This window comes from Lycorma delicatula, chromosome 8 (genome assembly GCF_047948215.1).
Source record: "Lycorma delicatula isolate Av1 chromosome 8, ASM4794821v1, whole genome shotgun sequence".
In the NCBI taxonomy this organism is placed as follows: domain Eukaryota; kingdom Metazoa; phylum Arthropoda; class Insecta; order Hemiptera; family Fulgoridae; genus Lycorma; species Lycorma delicatula.
The window spans coordinates 8,231,945-8,238,599 of record NC_134462.1 but is presented as its reverse complement, the minus strand read 5'-3'; positions in this window follow the sequence as shown (position 1 = coordinate 8,238,599).

The window sequence follows — 6,655 nt, the reverse complement described above, 5'->3', positions numbered from 1 at the left end:
TTTATATGAATTTGAATACTAGACATTGGATACTAGTTTGGGCATTACTACTTTACTAGTTTGGGCAATTAATCACACATTTCAGGAATGGTTGGCCTGAGTTTGTACAAGACTACATTTTAATTACATGTCATCTTCTCATGTGCTGTAGGGTTGCTTACTGTTCACAAACTGAACAGATTGCAACATACACTTTAGGAATATAAAAAACAATTACCTTACTGAAATTAATCTTTTTAAGATTCATATTATTCCTCTGTACTGTTAAATTTGATTAAATAAACAACCTGGACAGAATATTGAGATAAGATGTATCTTACCTTAATTTTTCATGAAAGTACTTTTGCAGGATCCCATATCCTCAGTCATGATGGAATCACAATTTTTTTATTAGAATTTGGAAAAAAAAATATATATAATTATATATTATTTGATATATATATATATATATATATATATAAGGTGGCAACACATGTAACTGCAATCTTGACAAGTATGCATGATCAACTTTTTGTACAAGCATGCACAATGCTTAGACAAGTGTCATTTTGTGCTCAGAATATGTCGAGCTCACACAATGATGCACTCACTTTGGCTGCTTTTGTTCTTGTTTCAACTCTGTAATTAAATTACCGAGTTGAAAATATATACATGTGATTGGTATAACTATCTCAAAATGGATGAAGAAACTTTTGTCACTCATAACACCTTTGATCAAAAGGTAGAATATGAGCATGAGAGAAGTTATATCACCCCACGAAAGATAAACAACAACATTGTGATTTTTCACAACTGGAAAAGTCATGAAAACCTCAAATCCTCAACTGTAATTTCACCAAAGGCACTGTCACATAGGTCCTGAAACCTGCCAAGCTATTTACGAGGTGCTGAAAAAAAATTATTTGAAGGTAAGTGGAAAGCTTGTTTTTAAATGATTATTTATTGACAATTTTAGTTTAAAAATTACAATCACTGCTTTGTGATATAAAGCGACAAACAGGTTGGAATTGTTGCTATTGAAAGTTACTGTTGAATGAAGTTCATTATATGAATGAGGAGGAGGGGTTGGTGAAAGTGGTACCTGAGACTGAGGGAAATGAAGGCAAGAGGTGGTGTCTGATTCTGATGGAAATTAGGATAATTATTATTAAAATGCTGAGTTGTAGAAAAACCAGTACTGTTCGAATCATAAATAAATGTGACATAGTCAACTAACCATTTCAGCCATAAATAAATCTTCATTAATTACTTTTTCTGCTAACAATTTTTGAGTATTATTTGATATGTCTCGGATCTTTAACTCATATTTTACTTAAAACTTCATATCTGTATTCTTTTTGCTTGAGTTTTTTAAAATGATTTTCAATTGTTTCTGGCAAAGAATTAGATTTATCATTATTTTGTTAAGAAGATGTAGGAGGTTTTTTTTTGAGTTGACTGAGTAGGCGTTTTTTCAGATGAAGTGAATGGGTCACGTGTTGTTGAGTTTGCTCATATTTCTGAACAGACTCCTTCACATCTTCTGTAGAGTATTCAGTTGCTTGTTTGCCGTCTTCTTTCTAGAAGTAATAATATTTTACTAGAGGACTTGTGCTGTTCCGCAACATTTATTCCCATAAGCTTAGAACAGAATGGATTATAATATGATAACAATGTTAATGTCACTAATGAAGTAACCCTGCTAAAATCCCAATCAAATCTAAGCAAAAACTTTTGTTCTGTACTTATTGGTTTTTGTTTTAGGAAATCCAGTTAAATATTGAAAAATTTCAAACTAATTCTGTAAGTTCATTTTATTAGGAAATCCAGTCACAAATCTACAAAAAATTTGTAAACCATGAATCAACTATAGACCATTTGGCCTGGTTACTCCAGTTCTGATACAAATTCAGCACTGACCTAAGAATGTCCAGTCGACAAATGATCTTGTTACGGTTTTCATCATATTTCATGCACTCACATAGCACTGAAAAGCATCATCTTACACCCTGCACTGCAGACATAAACCTGTATCAACCAAGCCAAATCTCACCAGCTTGCTTTGAAAAGCACCATGTCCCAAAAGAAACTGTATTATTCACTTGTTTGGGGTAATCCAGGAGGCGCGCCACAAGCGTCTAATACCTGGGAAGAGATCGTATGTATACCACTCGTCTTCTGTCTCATCCCATCTTGCTTGCCTTTAATCAAATCCATGCTGCTCAATTTCCCAGATCTTTTCAGAAGTTAACTCACACAACTTCCTAGTGCATATACAAAAAGTCACTAAAATCTGAGATATCAAGTTTCAGATCATTGGTTGATTTAAATCAAAGTTATCAAAAAAAAAGAAAAATTTGTAGCCTACAGAGTAATTTGTAATTCTGATCATAAAATTTAATTTCTAGATAATAATGATTTTTATAATTTAATATTTTTATTTTTTCAGGTTCCATAAACTGAAGATGATTGTTCACAATAGCAAGGGATTTTGAAAAGAGGTAGAATTTTCCTAATTGTCTTGGCTGCCTAGATGAAAAACATATCAAGGTATTCCTGCAGCAGGAAGTGGTTCATTTTTTTCACTTACAAACATAGACACAGTATGATCCTATTTACCATTGTGGATGCCAAACTACAGATTTATTTTGCTTGATTTTGGGATGAATGGCAATGGGATGATGCTTTTCTTTGAAGATTGATATGCGAAAACCATACAAAGTTATTTGAAAGTGCATTGAAAAAATTTACAGCTATCAATTATCAAGAGCACGTTTAATAATTGAGAACATCTTTAGGATTTTGACAGCATGCTTTAGAACTTTACACACTGTTATCAGTTTAGAATTGCTATATATTGATAAAATAGTAAAAGCAACTTGTGCTTCACATAATTATTTAATGTCAATTGTGAGTACAGTCTATGGTCCAACTGATTCTGTAGAATCCGAGGATATAGAAAATAGGACAGTCTGTTATATTTTAACATAAGAGAATTCCAATATCTCTTCTTTACAATGGTCTTATATTGCTGGAAATATACCACTTAATGATAAACAAGTAAGACAAGAATTTTTGAACTACTTTGCCAATGATGTGCTAGTGCCTTGGCAACAAAACTTTGTACATTAAAAAAAACTAAAAATTTACAAATTGAAGTTTTATTTGAAATTGTATTTTGTGTAACTGAATAATTAAAAAAAAAGAAGAAAACTAGAAAATGTATGTTTGCTTACAAAATAATACATTAAACTTATTTTGCTTTCACTTTTATTGGACGAAGAGCTTCTCTGCGTGTCCTGATCTCCCAAAAAGTCAAATAAGTGGTAGTACCAAAGTGAGGGATGATATATTTCATCTGTACCAACACCAAAATGATGAGATTCTTCTACTTTCTTCTTTTCTCTTCTGTAATTAGTCCTGAAGAAATTTATCTTCTTAACAATTTTTCTTGTTATATCAAGTAATCTATACTTCTTTAATAATATATTCTACTCTGCATCCTTCTTCATCTTATCACATGCTCTTTGGACTTATTATACCAGACATGGCTGACTTTGGTATGTACAAATAAAATCTTCAATTAATTCATAGTTGACTTTTTCTAATTTGTAGACGACATAATAATGTTAACACCATCAGAACTCACCTACAACTGACTTCGCTTGTACAACTTCAAACAGCCTTGGTTATACATCTTCTGTTTCACTTTTGCAAGCGCAGCCTTCACAAGCACGCATAATTAAATTCAATCAATCTTCAAGGAGCTTGTACATCCTAACCCCATAGGGGAAGACACCCTCCATGTGACGGTTTTGATCGCCATGTCAGCCCCTCTATACTTAGCCCTTATGGGCTTTAGCAGAGGTCATCTTCATACCTCGGCAATGATGTCCTTCAGTCAAGCCTCAGCCAGGATGCCACCGATGCGAATGCCACTAGCGTCATTACCATTGGTGTCCTACTCCTACTAACTAATATAAATGCCAAACACATCTAGTCAAGTTTCAAACAAGACTGAATGACTTTCAAAGAATAAAGAAACTGAACTCTACCTACCCAAAAGGTAAAAATGAGTTCGACACACAATGAATCATAAAATGTAACACAAAAATACTAACAAAAGATAATAAAAATAAATAATATAACATAACAGTAACATAAAACATAACTAATGAAAAGAAACAAATCTGTAAACAGAAACAAAAACAGCAACAGTTTAACAAACCATAAAACAAAATAACAATAAAGCCAAACATAAAAACAAAGAAGAAAAATCCAAGCGGAACATCATACCTCTTCAGCGATTCTTTCTTTCACCAAATATGTAATAAAATTTTCTACGATCAACCATTTGACCTGGCTTTTCCAGTTAACACATAGATCAAGTGTCTATCTGATAATGGCCCTTGTGCGCATTAAATCATACCTAGCACATTCATACATAATAAACTATCTTATGTACAATCAAATGTGTTTGTACAAAAGGATTGATTATGCAAGTTTGTCAAACTTGCAGATACATGTATAGCCATCTTAAAAGAAGGTTAGAATTCAAATTAAAACAGCTGCCTTATTTACAGATCAGCTTATTATAAAATATCTTCAATTAAATTTTATTAAATTTGATCAGTTAGTTGGTATTACGAATTGAAATTGAAGTTGAATGTGTATACATTCAATATAATAGATCCTTGCTTGTTGATAATTTGAATCAATCTGTATTTATAAAATTTAAAATTCTCTTTCTCCTATGTTTTAAAAATGTCTTATTTATCCAAGAATGCCAAACACGCAAATATGGTTTTCACATATAAATTTTCTAATGGAAATGTTGTTTTTGTAACAACTACTGTAACTGTAACAGCTTCAGTTACAGTTATGTCAGTTGGATATCATCCCACACTTTTGCAAAAAATATTTAGGAGAATAATATTTCTAAAACGTGTGTGGTAAACAGTACATTTTGATGGGTTGCATCCATTTTATGTGCAGAAGTACTGCACCTATAGGCAAATGATATGCTACGCAACTGCAGTTTTGTAAATAAAATAAAGAAATTTGTAAATAAAGAATAATGTAAATGTAATGTGAGAGTACTTTCACAACTATTGTTTACATATGAAGTTACTTGTACAGGAAGTATCAACACCCAAAATTCTCATGGGTGGTAAGAAGAGAATCCAAATGCTATTGTGGATATAAATTTCCAGTGAATGTACGTATAATGTTAGATAACTAGTTAATTGGCCCTTTCATGTTAATCATCTTACAAGGTAAAGTTAACATAAAATTTTTACAGGATGAATTTTTTTCTGTACTGACAAGTGTACAGACATATTTTCAACATGACTGAGCTCTTCCACATTCTACTTTCTATGTAACAGAATTTTTAAATGAGTATTTTCTTGAAAAATGGATTAGTCATAGAGAACCTGTTTGTTAATTAGCCACCAAGGTCTCCAGACCTCACTCTATTAACATCATTGCTTATGGGTTTGGATGAAAAGTGATTATAAAATGTTAATGCATGAAATGAACTTGATTGCTCAAATCTAAATTCTGCTTTCCTCATTCAGGAACATAGAGATATTTTGAGACTTAGTACATAATCATGGAAACAAGAAGTTCATTGATTTTAATCGTGAAATTTTTTAACATTAGAAATTTATGACATTTTTTTGTTTTATTTTCAATATAATCTCTAAGGTAAATCTATTAAACTTATAGTAGCTTGAATTTTGATAATTTTATTTTTTTGTTGATTATTATTTAGAATCATAAAAATTTCTGCCATGTTTTGCTTTTATTTATAAGTCAAATTTCTCTAATTACTAATGATAAAACAACAGTTTCACATAATTTTTTGTTTGTGTTTTTCTTGGGTGTGGGCAAATTCACAGAGACAGAAAAATCATAATACAAGATTTCAAAGTACAGTTAGTATACAAAGTACTAAAACAGTGGTTTTACGTAATGTACAGTTAATGATTCAACTCTGTACATGTAACAAATAAAAAAGTTACTTTCAAGTAAATATCTTTTTTTAAGTAATAGGCAATTTTATACATTTCAATTAACAGAATATATGAATACTAGAAAGTTGACATGCTTTTATTATTCAGATATATAAAATAAAAGTGTAAACTTAATACAATCATTGTATTATATTTAGGATAGGTAGAAATAAAATTATAATTACTCAGTCTGAGTTTTTCCAAAGATTATCAGTTTAGCTTCCTTGCAGTTCTAGATAGGAGGCTTGATTCAGTGTAAGCACTACATCTCAAGCAGTCTTCACTGATAGAGGAAAACATACATATTCTTTCAATAAAAATACTTTACCATATTTAATTGTATAATTTTTAATTACTGGTATTATTATTTGTTTCTGTACTGTTAGTTTAGTTCTTTGTAATAATCCATGATTACTTGAATACTATAAAAGTCAATTTTTCAAAATTGCCTTCTTTGCTGTAAATATTATTAAACAAACTATTCCACATTTAATTTTTTTCTGCGTAAGAAATTGCCGATTTCTTTCTTACACGCCAAGTAAGACTTAAAGTGTAAAAATATGCTGAACATTATAATTATTTACAGTTTGTATGCCCTCTCCCCTATTGAAAACACAATTTTTTATTTGTAAATTTAGAGTTAGGTATTGATGAGGATT